The following is a 13490-nucleotide window of genomic DNA, read 5'->3' as shown; positions in this document are numbered from 1 at the left end:
GCCCTGGGGTGGGCTGCACAGCTGGCCTCATTCCAAATTTTCTCGGTTTCTTGTACTCCCACCCTTGCCTTTGTAACCTTGGCAACATGGGTTTCCCAAGACAGCCCAACCCTGCTCTTCGGAGTCCTTCCAAAACATAAGCCCTGACTTGATCCTCAGGCCCTATAGCTGGACCCTGCTGTCTCCTCCAGGCTGTGGTGATATCAGGGAACTACAGGCCTGCCAGGGCGACTGCCTCTGGCCTGCTACCTGGCTCCTGCTCAGGGCTCACCTGCTCACTGAGATGCCCACCCCGGAGACCAGTGTGGTTAACTCCCAGGGTCTGCTGGTCAACCTGCAATGGCTTCACTTCATGCTAACGGGCCGTGTGTATGTGCGCATGTGTGCGTGTGTGCACGTGCGCCTGCCTGTCCCTAATTCCCAGACCTGTCCCACTGACCATCAGGTGCCTGCATAAGACTGACTTTCCTTTACTCACATAAGGGCAAAGCACGCTAGAGAAATTCTTTGCCAGCCTCTCCTAATCTCTGATGTGAATTTGAACTCGGTCTTACCTCCAAGTGAGACAGGATGCCAAGGAGATGAACTGGTCTGACTCTGTGACAGTCCAAGTAAATGTGTTCATAGCCTGTTGCCCATTCTTCAGTCTCGGTGCGGGTAGATATTTGTCTTTAACAGACTAAATTTTTCTTAGGGTAAACCAGTCATTTGGAGCCAAAATGGTAAATAAGTTTGGTAGCATTCTTACTGGTTGGTTTAAGTGGTGGAGAGACTGGTTTTTAGTCACCTGTTCAACCTTGGTTAGCTCACCTACGAAGTTCTTTTTTTTCTAATCCTCACCTGAGGATATTTTCCCATCAATTTTAGAGAGAGTGGAAGAGAGAAGGAAAGACAGAGAGAAACATTGATGTGAGAGAAACACATTGATTGGTTGCCTCCTGCACAAGCCCTGACCAGGACCTGGGTGGGGAGCAGGGAGGAGCCTGCAATCAAGGTACATGCCTTTGACCGGAATTGAACCTGGGACCCTTCAGTCCAAAGGTTGATGCTCTATCCACTGAGCCAAACTGGCTAGGGCTACAAAGTTTTATTAGATGATAATTAAGATCCTTCTAAGCTCCAAACAAGCTTCAGAGGGGAGAGAAGAGAGACAGATGGACAGACAATGCTGAGATGGTTTCCTGCCCAGCGCCCTCTGTCTGAGTAATGGGACCCCAGACCACCCAAGTGGCTACTTGGAATTTCTAGGTTCTGATGTGTTTCCTAAAATCCCAACCACATCACTCCATTGTACACCCCCTACCTTAAAACGGGGGCATTGGAATTGTCACAAAGATGCTCTTTACAAAATCAGGGCTGTGCCGACTGTCAATTAACCAGAACATTACTTGCCACATTTGCTTTCAGAGTGAGTTATTTCTATATTTTTTGTGCTGTACTTTTCAGAGCAGAATAAGGGAGCAAACATTTTATAAGGGTTTCCATAGCATTACTGAAAACCCAAACCGAATGTAGCTGTTTTAAACTATGTGTATTTAAGACTTAACTAATGCCTCCATAGCCCGCACCCTGTATCAGGCACTGTTCGGAGTTGCATGAATATTAAATCCTTTCCCCCCACTTGGGTGCAGCCAGTTCTGCCATTCTACAGAAGAGCAGACTGAGGCCCAGAGAAGTTACCATCTTGCCCAAGATGGTACAGAGGGGAGGATGCAGCACTCAGACGCAAATCCAGGCAGGCTGGCTTGCAGGTCTGTGCTTTACTCGCCGTGCCAGGCTGCCAGCCCTCACTAAGCTGCCGCGATGTGCCCTGCCTCGCGCTAGCCGGTGGCTGCCACCTGGGGGATTCCAGTGCTTCGCTTGCCTCTCCCTCCGCGGCCTACAGGGCAAACGTGAGGGCGTTCTGTAAACTAGTTCATTGAATCAGGTGTGGTGAGGACTCAGAAGGGAGAGAAGGTGAAGAAGATGCTGCCCCAGACCGGGCCCTGCCCCAGGCCTTTCTGGTGGGGCAGTAGGGGCTGGGGATGAGCATCCCACCTTGGTGTTTGCCATCCTGATTTTCCTGGGAAAGGTCATTCCCATGTTAGGAAACAGCTTTAACTGGCAGGCGGCCTCTCTGGGAGGAGGCTGGCTGGCCAAGAACCTGTGCATGGGACTGGATTGCTCTTGCCTTGGGGGCACTGTGGCGATGAGGAAAGACGATGCATTTGGGGGTGAGGCAGACCTGGGTTTGAATCCCAAATCTTTCATTGACCAACTGGGTGACCACATCCAATCTGGGCTTTTGTTTTCTCATCTGTAAATGAGGATGGCAGTCCCTGCCTCATACAAGCACTGCTGAAGTTAAACGGGTACCCCACGTATCCAGTATGCCATGCTCTTCCCTTCACCCCAGGGGATGCTGGCCCAGGCCTCCATGGGTTCTCAGCACCTGCCTGGCAGGGCAGCGTCTCTACTCTTGGCAGTGGGAGGAGCTGTGCTGGGTTCCGACCTCAGAGCCTCTCCCTTCCTCCTCCTGTGCCCTGAGCCGCTTTCCACGAATGACCCGTGGCAGACAAAGAACAGCACCACTCCCAGGACCCAGCCTGTGCTCTTGGAAGTTTTGCCGAGAGGAGTTGAAAAGACAGGAGGGGTGAAGAGGAAGAAAAAGGGGACCTTCTGGTATTTATAAGTCACTGCTGATTTGATCGGCCAGTCGCTGGGGACAATGGCTACGGAACATCCAGATGTCATGTTCTCTGGAGTCCCCTGGATTGGCCACCTTCTCTCCACTCATGAAAACAGAGGTTATGACATGGCAGTGAGTGCACCAGCTCAGAACCCGGGATGGGAAGCATCGATTGGCCCCGGGAGCTGGGGCAATGATAGCACCTTCAGGAGGTTAGCAGGCAGGCTGATGCGGGTCCCTGTGAGGCCAAGGCAAGAGCAAGAGGCTTAGCTACCACAGGTTCTCAGGAACTTCCTCCAGGGAGGGAACCTCAGGCCCCCTAAATCAGCTTTTGGGAATGAGTAGAGTCACCTCGATGCTTTCTGAGCAGACCTATCTTTCCCTTGGAATTTTTCTACAGAAAAAGGCTGGCAATAGGCTGCACATCTGATGACATGTCCAAGTCCATTTTCTTTCTGCAGAGAGTCAGGGTCTACTGGAAAGAACGTCAGGACCCCAGGTTCAAACTCTGGCTTGGCCATCCATCAGCTTGTGAGATTAAGTCACCGAACTTCTCTGAGCCCCAGGAAGGGTGCTTTGGATTAGGCACTGGCAAGCCTTCTGTGAAGGGCCAGCTGATAAACATTACAGACTTTGTGGACCATGCCATTTTGATGGCTGCTATCCACTGGACTATTGTAGCTGGAAAGCAGTCGTGGACAGTATGTCAATGATGGAGACTGACTGTGTTCTGATAACACCGTGTTTACAAAAATAGGCCTAGGGTGGATTTGGCCCCTGGGCTACGGTTTGCCATCTGTTCCCTGATGGTCTCTGAGATCCAGCTCTCACTCCCAGGCAGTCTGACCACAGGGCTTTGGTGGTGCCGAGGGATAACGGGGCTGACACTATCCTTAGGTTGGAGGAAGAGAGAGGGCAGGTTGCCACTCTGATGAGTGAGTTGGACTTGCAGATAAGCTGGTGGGAGAGAAAGCTGGGAGGAAAGGCCCTGCTTGGGAGAGAAACCAGGCAGCCCGTGGGCCACACACACTTAAGCATGGTCAGAGCATGGGAGCCGCGGTAGGTTGTGAAGTTGTGCTTTACACAGCGGCTTCAGGCTAGGAGGGCAAATGGGGCTAAAATTATCCTGCACCCACCCAGGGCCTCCTCTGAGGAGGGGGCATTGTTCCCTGATCTGCACGACGGTGTCGGCATGCATTGGAGCAGGCCCTGTGGCTGAGAGCAAGGGGTGGGAGGGGAGAAGGGCCACTGAGGTATGGCAGCAGAGCCCCCAAAAGCCCCTGTGTGGCTGTCGGCAAGTCACTTAACCTGGCTGGCCGCACTCTCCTCATCTACCAAGGGAAGGGTCAGGGGGTTGCTCTCCAAGGCGCCTTCCCACAATGGAATTCTGTGATGCGATGACTGCCAACTATTTCTGAACTCACCAGCCCGGCACAGAATGACTTGGAAAGAGACAGAATTCATTTCTCTCAATAAACACTGCTATCCCGCTTGGTTGCACCAATTTTTCAGCAAGTGTCTTGTGCGGAGCTGTGGACTGCAGCTGTGGGCTCCTTCTGTGTATGGCTGTGTGTGCCCACGTATGCCCCTCACTCTCTGCCCAGGCCTGCTCCTGGCAAGACAGCACTTCCTGGGAAGCCAGCACCTGCTGGGCCACACGGAACAGGGCCTGTCCCAGTCCTGACCTCCCTCCCTGGGGAGGGCACTCTCCAGTTTCACCTGGTTGCTGCTTATGGTGTCACCTACACTTGGGCACCCAGACCAGAAGTGACTCATTCTCAACTAACTGCAGGAGTTTGCACACCCACCATAGTCATCATGATCCAGGCTTCCAGGAAAACCTCCCTCTTGACTTTTCCTGGGCCTGCTCCTCCCCTCCTCCAGCCACCCACCCACCCACAGGCAGGAGGCTGGCAATTTTAAATAAAGGCCACCGTTCTCACTCTACGCCATTCATTAAAAACCAGCTGGCCAAACAAATCCTTGTGAGATGACACTTCTGGCCCCGGCCATCCTTCACTTTTATCCTCGGTGGAAGATGGAAGGCCTTTCTATTCAGGGGCCCCGGCCACCTGAAATCACTCTTCTGTGTTATAAAGCTGCACGAGTGTGAGGCCACAGCGACCCAAAGGACTCATACTAATATTCCAGGAGGGGTGTTGATAGCATTGATCTTCTGAATGGAGGAGACTTGACTGTATTGTTGATTGGAAATGGCCCAGAGATGCTGTCATTCCGGGTGACAGGGATGGCCCTCTGCCAGACCTGCAAACTCACCCAAACCCATGTGCCTCACTGCCTGGCCCAGGGCAGCCGTGCAGACAGGTCCTGGGCAAACTAAGGAACGTTGGTGTCAGCAGCCATGCTGCCGGTCCTTGTTTGGGAATGGGACTGAGCTGGTGCTGAGGGTCACACTGCCTGACACCTGCCCTCAGTGTGCCCGAGAAAAGGATCCACGTAGAGCAGCCCCAGCAGGGCTGCCTTCCTCGCGCATGGCAGGTAAGCTCAACCTGGGCATCTCCATGTAGACTGGCGAGTCCGCAGCTTCAGCATGAAATGTAACAGTGTCAGGAGAGAGGGAGGACTCTGGGTGCTGCCTCCTGAATTATGTGATTGGTCACATGATTGATTTCCAGTGGAAAATGGGTACTCCCAGGGGGATCCCCCAGGTCCTGTCCTTCCTCTGAAGGAACTCTGATGGCCACCCCAGGGGGTTGCTGCTGTCAACTAATGATAGTTGGCGCCAATTCAAATGCCACCCGGAATCCCCAGTTTGGGGTGCTGTGAAGTAAGACATTGTTTAGTGCTAATAGCGCAATAGTGCTACAGCATGGCCTCTGAACATGGAACAGCTTGATGGTGCTATAGTGCGGCTGTTCTGCATGGCTGTGAAGCTGCCCCCAGGCCTGGCAGCTCTGGGGCCAGGCGCCTCTTCAGCCCTGTAGCTCGGCTCCTCTACCGCCTGCTCCAGTCTGCTCCACCCAGACATTTCCTGTATTCTCCCAAATTCAGTATCTAGTAGAAAAGTCTGCTCCTGGAGCCAGGGCGGAGCTGGCTTATATAGACAGAAGCCTCGGCCCTGGTTCCTGATTGGCCCATCCTCATGCAAATGTACCAATTCCTCATAGTTTGATTGGTCCAAAGTCCTGATTGGTCAAAATAGAGTAGCTCTGGTTGGATGGGGAAAGCCTCAGTCCTATTGGTTGAAATAGGACTCCAGGAGCTCCTTTATAAGGTTTGGCTCAGATGCAGAAACAGTGTAGGTGGGCAGTTTAGCTGCATAGGGGCAGGCAGTCCAGCAGTGCAGTTTGCTGTTTGTGTGAGAAGCCCCTGTGCAGAAATGGCTGCTAGGCTCTGTTTTTTTGTTTTTTTTTAATGGCTATGCTATTGTCCCAGAACCTCATCTTTAAAGATCATCTTTACCACATGGTTTTGAGATGTCGCCTGTCTCATTTACTAATTTCTTACCTATGTTCTGGGCCTATCTTGGGACTGTCCTGTTCCACTGGTTCACTAATGTGTGCCAATGACACACCGTTTTAATTACTGAGGCTGTATACTGTTTTCAAATTGTCTAGTAAGACTAGTCTCCCCTCATGGCTCTTCTCTCTCTATCTATATCTATATCTATATCTATATCTATATCTATATCTATATCTATATCTATATCTATATCTATATCTATATCTATATCTATATCTATATCTATATCTATATCTATATCTATATCTATATCTATATATATCTCTCTCTATATATATATCTTTATTGATTTCAGAGAGTAAGGAAGAGGGAGAGAGAGAGATAGAAACATCAATGATGAGGAGAATCATTGATTGGCTGCCTCCTGCACCCCCTCAACTGGGGATCGAGCCTGCAACCCAGGCATGTGCCCTTGGCTGGAATCGAACCTGGGGCCCTTCAGTCTGCAGGCCGAAGCTCTGTCCACTGAACCAAACTGGCTAGGGCATGGCTCTACTTTTTTAAAATTATTTCTCAGGTTTTATTTGCTTGTTTGTATTTCCATATAAACTTTAAAATACCGGGCCTAGTTCCAGGGGGAAAATAAAACCCATTGGTATATGACTGGGGTTGTATTCAATGTATAAATTAATCTAAAGATTGTTGACCTTTTCATGATATCGAATCTTTCCATCCAAGAACACAGTGGGGCCGGGGGTGGGGAGAGAGAAGGGGCTTCAGCTGCAAGGTCTCCAGGCGGATGCTCAGTGGGGTGATAGCATAGTGAGTCTCAGTATTGCGTCCGAAGTCGCCATTTCCCCCAGCCATTCCCCAACGGTTCCTAGTTCACTCCTATTTAACTTTTCATGAAAGGACACAAGGAGCACTAAGGAAGTTTATTTAGCGAGTGCACTAAACATGTGACCTCCTGAACATCCATTTAGGATTAGGATTGTTCAGTGACACTGTGGGGGGAATCAAAGGAAGACAGGTTACATGTTTAATGGGTGCTTCCTGTGTGCTAAGACTGGGAGCGGCTTTACAAGGAGGTAAACATTTCCAGGCACCCCAGAGCAACTACCTGGCTTCAGCAGCTTGCAGTGCAAAACACAGCGGGTGGGATCCTCTGACGCTGACCCACAGAGCACATGCAAAATGGTCTTTATGTTTCCAACGTTAGAGAGAAAGCCATTGCAGAGAGCAGAGATGGGCCTCGGCAAGGTGTTGAGAGCCAGGAAATGTCCCCTTATCTTTCCATGTAGGCCCCTCCCTCCGTCCAGACCAGACTCCTTTTGTCATTGGGCCCATCCTCGTCCAGCCAGGCCAGCAGAGGTGGCAATGGCTGTTCTCTCTCTGTGCATTGGCATAGGCCGTTCTTTCTGCTGGGATGCCCTTTTCAGAGTTGGCTGCCTGGCATCCCCTACCCATTCTTCTAGACTCAGCTCCACCCACCACCACTGTGAAACACCCTGAAGCTTTCCTGTAGCAGACAGCCACTGATGCCCAGCCACCCTCCTGGCGGCGCTGTGTCCCCTACCTGAGTACTTCCCCAGGCTACGCCCACAGGGCAAGCTTCAAAGAAGGCCTCTCCATTAGACTCTGATCTTCTCCAAGGCAAAACTTCATTTGAAATTCAGGGCTGGATGCCTAGAAAACACCCAATATGTGCCTGTAAAGATGGACAGGCTGACAAAGCAATACGCAGAGGCCCAAGTTCAAATCCCAGCCCTCCATCATCACACCTTACCACAACTAAGCGACCTTGGACAAGGTATTACACCTCGGCTAGCCTCAGTGTCCATCCGTATAAAATGGAGAGGGTAATAGCATTCCTCTCAGGATTGTTAATAGGATTAAATAAGATACCACAGGTAAAATGCCTACAAGGCACTCAATTAATGTTAGTTACTCTCAAGGCCACTAATGAGATTTCAGTTAATGAGGCTTGAAGCTTGAGCTGTACGTTTAACAAGAGGATTGAGGTTTGGGCTGGGGCTCCCGTTTTTTTATAGGAGAGCTATTTCTACCGCACTCTGCCCCTTCTAACAGCCGGCCCTTCGGAGGCTCTGCCATCAGGATTAGCACTCCAGTGGCACCCGGAGCCCAGAGAACTCCTCAGAAATGCTTACGGACCCCAACTTCGCATAAGGTCCCAGGAAAGCGCTGACAAAGGCCTGATTATGTAATCGAGACAGCAAATGATTAGCACAAAATGCCCCCCAACAGCAGCGGGGGAGATACCCTGTAAGGCCCAGGTCACTCCCGCGAGGGAGACCGCAGAGAGAGCTGCTGGCATTAGCCCAAGTGTAGGGAAAGGGTTTTCCTCCCTAGAGCAGACATCATGAAAACCTTCATGCCAGCCTGCTGACCCAAAGGAGCGAGGCCAAGGCCTGGGGATCTTCCCCAGGGGTGGTGGGGTGGGGTGGGGGGCTGCCAAGTCATTCTTCCCCAGGAAGGTGTGGTGAGGGGGTGAGGGGAATAAGAGTTTTTGGGAAAACCCACACTGCCAGCTGGCCCGTTAGGGACCTTTTTGCCTTTTTTTTTTTTTTTTTTTTTTTTTTTTAAGATCTTAAGTATGTTTTTTAAAAAAATATATTTTACTGATTTTTTTACAGAGAGGAAGGGAGAGGGATAGAGAGTCAGAAACATCAATGAGAGAGAAACATCGATCAGCTGCCTCCCGCACACCTCCTATTGGGGATGTGCCCACAACCAAGGTACATGCCCTTGACTGGAATCGAACCCAGGACCCTTCAGTCCGCAGGCCAAGGCTCTATCCACTAAGCCAAACCGGTCAGGGCTTAAATATGTTTTTATTGATTTTAGAGAGAGAGGAAGGGAGAGGGATAGAGAGACAGAAACATTGAAGAGAGAGAAACATAGATCAGCTGCTTCCTGCACGCCCCCTTATTGAGATCGAACCTGTAACCTGAGCATGTGTCCTCACTAGGAATTGAAGCATGACCTCCTGGTTCATAGTCGACCCTCAGCCACTAAGCACACCAGCCAGGCTGGTCAGGGACTTTTTAAAAATATATATATATTATTGATTTTTTACAGAGAGGAAGGGAGAGGGCCAGAGAGCTAGAAACATCAGTGAGAGAGAAACATTGATCAGCTGCCTCCTGCACACCCCCCACTGGGGATGTGCCCGCAACCAAGGTATATGCATGCCCTTGACCAGAATCAAACCCGGGACCCTTCAGTCTGCAGGCTGATGCTCTATCCACTGAGCCAAACCGGTTAGGGCTGGTCAGGGACTTTTTAAGGCAGTTCCTCCGTGGGCTCCCCTCTGGTCAACACATAGCAGGCTCTGGATAAACGGTGTGGAATGAATACATTTGTCCTCATCTCAGGCTCTGAGCTCGCAGGGTTTCCAGAGGAACAGGAGAAGAAGGTCATGGGGTGGGGGAAGGGTGGCAGGCAGATCACGCCCCACCCAGGTGCCCACCTGCCTCCTTGAGTCGGCAGCACGCAGGGCCTCCTTTGTCCACGTGCCCAGGGAGCTGAGCCCAGCGCGGCCTGGGGAGAGATGTGTTTCTTCCAGTCAAGGGTTAACACCAGCTCTCAGCAATGTGGAGCCAGTTACTGCATAGATGATAAATCATAAAGAGCTGCTGAATAAATAGGCTATGCGTTAAAAGCCCTTAAATGTAAAATTAAATTTATATTGCGATTAGCATTTGCGAAGTTGCTGAATGCCAATCATGCGTGTGTCCAGCGGCTGCTCCATTTGGAGGCGTGTGCATGTACGTGATACAGATCCGGAGGCAAAGTCACGCGTGGCCCTTCCCACCCCTACCATGTTAGTAATACTAACATGGCAATGGTGCTGTGGGAGCTTTTAACTTTGAGACCACCCAGGATGCAAGTCAAGGCCTTCAAAGTCAGCCTCCATCTCCCCAGATTCCACCAGTCCATGGAAGCCACGGGCAAAGGCGGCCTCATCAAAAGGCCAGGCCCTCTCAGCTCCCACAGCCTGGACTCAGGGGATTCAGGCTCTGACCTTCTCCAGAGCAAACTTGAAAGATGGTGCCAAGTGCTAGACACAGCCCCTGGGGGCATTCCCACCAGGCCCAGGCAAAGAACACTGTTCCTCTCCCAGCTGGGCTCTCAGTGATGGAGAAAGAGGGGACTGGTCAGGCCAAGGCAGGGGCAAAGGAAAAGTTCCTCCACTTCAGCCAGGGGCCCCAGAGCGGCTAACTTTAAAAGACAAAGAAGAAGGGAGGGACCTGGGACCCCCCATCCCCTAATCTCTGGCTCTCCAGCTTCTCACAGTGTCCGGATGAAAGCACCTGCCCTGCTTCACAGAGGCCCTGTGAGGAAGCAGGAGACCATGGCTGTGAATAGCACTTTGGAACATAACGCTCCCCGCCTGCACCACGGCCAATTACTGCAGCTTCAAGACCACCCGAAGCTCCGTGCTCAGAGGGCTGACATCCCGGGCCAGCTGTGTGTCCCTGTGAGCACCTTCGCCAACAGCCAGGGAGAGCAACATGGTGGGGTGGGGGTGTTTGTGGGGGAAGGTGTGCTTGCCTGATGTCAGGATCCTGGGTCTGGACAGCCTGGTTACCCAGCACCTCCATAGACCCCCAATTTCTCCCACTGTAAAATGGGGCTCAGACTACCTGACCTCAAAGGCCCCTCCCATATCTGTGTGCTGTGAGTTCATAAACCAGACTGACATTTGTCTGACACTCCCTCCACCGATGTTCAGAAGTTTAGTCAGAGACTTCGTGCCCAGCATTGAGCCAGGGGGCCAAGTTCACTCAAGAGAGAGGAGCTTCAGGCCAGGGCCTGACCTCGAGGAGCTCAAAGCCAAGTCAGAACGGCAGGACACGCCTGGCGCATCACTCTGCCGGGCACTGTCTCACGTCATAAACACTGGCTGAGCGCTTACTATGGGCAAAGTGCTCTGTTACTCACTTCACTTACCAGGTCTTGTTTAATCTTCCACTGCCCTACTACTGAGAGTTCAGTCCCTCCGGTTTTATCAGCAAGCAGCCGAAGGTCAGGAGGCAAAGCAACTTGCCCGAGATCACACGGCTGTTACCTGACCAGGAAAACGCGTGTCCTGCTTTATTCCCAAGTCTACGTTCCTGAGCACAAGGTGCTCGCCGGCTGGGGCTGGCAAAGGCTTCGGGGAAGAGGCGTTTATTTATGCTTGTATTTATGCCCCACCCACACAATTTCAAAAAGCCTTAAGGTTGTGTTTATAATAAAAGGTGTGCAATAACTTTAAAAGGTTGTGTTTATAAAGAAGGTGTGCAATAATTGTAAAAGATCAAAATATACAAGATAAAAACCCATAGAATAGAAAGGGAAGATGATTATATCTGACATCGGAACCAAAATGCTTTATTTAACCATTGGTTCATTCATTCATCTCTCCATCCAAGGAACATTTATTATCTCATAAGTTTCAGACACCAGGTATTCAGTGTGAGGTGTGCTGAGCTGATCACACTCCCTCGCCTCAAAGTTGTGTGTGTGTGTGTGTGTGTGTGTGTGTGTGTGTGTTGAGAGAAGGGAATGAGTGTTCTGTTGTAGGAAAGCATGAGCATTGCAGTGGGCCCCTTTCCCAGACTTGGGGAGCCAGAGGTCTCCCTGAAGGATGTGTAGGAGAGGGGGGTAATACCATATTTCAGACATTATAGCTCCTAAGCATCAAATTTAATCATGTTTCTGGCAACCACAGCGAACAGGGAAATATGATGTCTTCCATCGTGGTCTAACAACAAGAAGATCTCATTTTCCTGTACTAAAATCTCAGACATATCTACCCATATTTCAGGGACATTGTCCATAGCGGGCAGTGTCTCCCAGCATCAGTGCGCAGACAGTGCAAACCTTCATCAAGTGTCTGCGGCTCCTGGCAATCCCCCGAAAGAGCGGAGAGAAGCACACACATTTATACAGGGAAGCAAAGTCATGTAGCTGCCTGTGTGGCTTTCCGATTCTTACACTTGTGCAGCCATTGAGCCAGAAGAATGTAGGCGTGGGCAGCGAGGACACAGGACGTGAGCAGGAAACCTGTTGTATTAAGTCCCATTCCCCGCGCTAGGCACGGCACGCACACCAGCTCACTCAGCACTCCCAAGTCTTCCAAGGGTCACTGACCCCCTAACAGGTGGCAAATGGAGACTTACAGAGGCTAAGTGGCTGCCCAGGGTCACAGAGCCGGAGCTTATTGGGAAGGACCTAGAAATGGAGCTGATTCACCCTGAGGCCGCCCCTCTGCTCAACCTGGCCACCCACAGCACTCACCCATTCCACTCATTCTAGATTGCCTGATCGCCTGGTCCCAACCACTCCTCTGATGAAAGAGGAAACTGAGGCAGGCAGGAGGCAAGGGATCACATCCTTGCCTTCCTGACTCCCAGGCAGATAGGTCCCTCCTTCCTCACACCCTTTCCTGGAGAGGCCCGTTCATCTGGTGGAGCAGCAGCTCAGGGCCCCGACACTGACGGTTCTCAGTGCTGAGGAGCCTGTGGGACCCCCTGCCCTTTGCCTGCCTCTGTTTCAAGGACCATGCACTCAGTCCAGCCTGCGACTGGGCACAGAGTCCCCAAAGGGACACATGTGCCGCCCTCATGCACAGGGTGCAGTGCCCACCACCCCATTCGTCTTTCAGCGCGAGGCCATCTCCACGGTGTACAGGGCAGCCGACGGGAGGGGGAGGGGGAGTCCTTCCTGCAGGCTTCTCCATGCACGCTTCTCTCTCTCCGTCCACTCTCTCTGCCTTTGACTCCTCTGAGTTCGTGTGCAAACAGTTAATGACATTTTTAAAAAGCCAAATGAAGGGCTTGGTAAAATTATTCACTAGTTGCAGATGATCGCAGGAAGAATACCATCCTGGGGGCCATTGAGGGAAATGGCCCTGGACTGACAGGCTCGCGATTGGAGTCTGAGACGGGAAGGCAGGCAGACAGGCAGCAACCCCCTGCAAAGTGGGCTTCCCCCAGCCCACTGCCAGGCCCCGTGTGGGCCTGTGGTTGCCCAAGACCACAAGCAGCTGGGTCGATGCAGGGCCCGGCCAAGGAGGCCGTTTCTATGGTCATTTCTCAGTCCACTTCCCTCTGGTTTGTTAGCTGGCTTCCCACACAGGGTCTCAGGGTGTGCTTCCGTGAAAGGGTAGAGAATTCCATCCCCTCTGTGTTCTGTGAACCAGAAACTTCTACGTGTGTGGGTATGTAGGGACCCACCAGTACGCACACGCCGCATCACCCCTCCCTGTGGAGTGGGGGCGCAGGAGGAGCAATGCGTGCGCCCTCAGCCCTGACACAGTCATCTGGTCTGTGGCACCCCAGCAGGCAGCGCCATGTGCGGGCCTCTCAGCCTCGCCCTCCCGGCCAGGAGA

The sequence above is a fragment of the Myotis myotis genome, unplaced genomic scaffold, assembly GCF_014108235.1.
Source record: "Myotis myotis isolate mMyoMyo1 unplaced genomic scaffold, mMyoMyo1.p scaffold_m19_p_6, whole genome shotgun sequence".
Taxonomy (NCBI): domain Eukaryota; kingdom Metazoa; phylum Chordata; class Mammalia; order Chiroptera; family Vespertilionidae; genus Myotis; species Myotis myotis.
The sequence above is the reverse complement of the archived record's forward strand: the minus strand, read 5'-3'. Positions refer to the sequence as shown.